At 31.5% G+C, this 1423-nt stretch overlaps 1 protein-coding gene across 2 annotated transcripts in view; it reads right to left on the reverse strand.

The window, feature by feature from the left end:
- The window catches only part of LOC119574179 (putative uncharacterized protein DDB_G0291608), a 117770-nt gene extending 116620 nt beyond the window's left edge, over positions 1-1150 (reverse strand). For both annotated transcript variants that reach the window (XM_037921276.1, XM_037921274.1), the window contains exon 1: positions 889-1150. The gene's annotated coding sequence lies outside the window, so the exon portion shown is untranslated. The remainder of the gene's footprint in view (positions 1-888) is intronic.
- Positions 1151-1423: the final 273 nt, after the last annotated feature.

Below are 1423 nucleotides of genomic sequence, written 5' to 3' on the forward strand. Positions count from 1 at the left end.
TTACCCACTGTTCATCTATTTAGCCGACCATTTCATTATCTATCTATTCATAAACCTATCTATGGATTTTTTATTTAACTTATAAATGTATTTAACGGGATATAAATCTACATACCTACTTCTCTATCTGTCTAATATAAATACCTATCTACTGATCTTCTCATCCACTTATCTACGCATCTCTCGACAAATAAACACATTTCCTTGAACACAGTAAACGTATGTATATTTAAGACAGATTCACGTAAGGAACGCTTTTGGATCACTACCTGCGCTGTATCGAAATCACCAACGCAGAGGATTCAATACTTATTGTTTGTGCGAATTAGTCACTGTGAATGTATTTGCGAGTTATTTATTTCTCGTGTTTTTGTGTGTGTGCACTACTGTGATTTTTTTTTTTTTTTTTTGGGGGGGGTAACTTGCGAGTTCTTGCTTTGTCCATGATTATTCACGGCGCTCTCGCATTTTTTTTTGGGGGGGGAACTAATAGGATACATGTGGAAATCATGTTATTTGGGGAGATTTTGCGGAGGAGTGATGCTTGTTGCTGTGTAATTAATATTCATGGTAATTTACGTATTTGCATATATTAGAAACGCATAAATTCCGTCTCACAAGATCTGGTTTAAAAAAAAAGCCTCCATTTTCTCATCTCGTCACAGAAATCATACAAATATAGAAACTCCAAACTTGGGAGAAGAAGAAAAACAAAATCAAGCCATAAAATAATAAGGCTAAAAAGAGTTAATCTCAAATCTCCACTGACCTTACACTCAACCATCACACACTTTACCTTGACCTTAAGCTGCATAGGTAACTAGACCACCAAGACATGCATGTGAGTGAGCAGCTCCATACCCTTTTCATATCATACCCACAACTTACCTTAATGGCGATGCAAATGTCAAAGGTTCAGATTATCTCCTTCTTCCTTCGTGATTTTCAAAAGTCCATGCGCACTTCGTTATATAGTTCGTTTATTAGTTTTGTCTTTACATGTGTCTTTATATAAATGTATATATTTTTTAGGACGTTTTTTTTTGTTTTTTTCTTGATTTTTTTTTCCTTAGTCGTACGTACGCTTGCTGTTTGGGATTCGAATTTTGATTATTAGGATAATTCTTTATCTCTCTTTCGATATTTATTTGTTTATTTATTATTGTATATTATTATTATTATTATTATTTTTTTTTTTTTTGGGGGGGGGGGTGCTGCGTGTGTGATTTTTGAGCCCGGCGATGAATAGGTCTCTATATTTTTATTTTTATTGTTATCAATCATGTCATATCATCATCGATATTATCATCATTATTGTTGTTGTAGTGATTATTATTATTATTATTATTATTATTATTATTATTATTATTATTATTATTATTATTATTATTATCATTATTATTATTATTATTATTATTATTAT

Source organism: Penaeus monodon, chromosome 6 (assembly GCF_015228065.2).
Source record: "Penaeus monodon isolate SGIC_2016 chromosome 6, NSTDA_Pmon_1, whole genome shotgun sequence".
NCBI lineage: Eukaryota > Metazoa > Arthropoda > Malacostraca > Decapoda > Penaeidae > Penaeus > Penaeus monodon.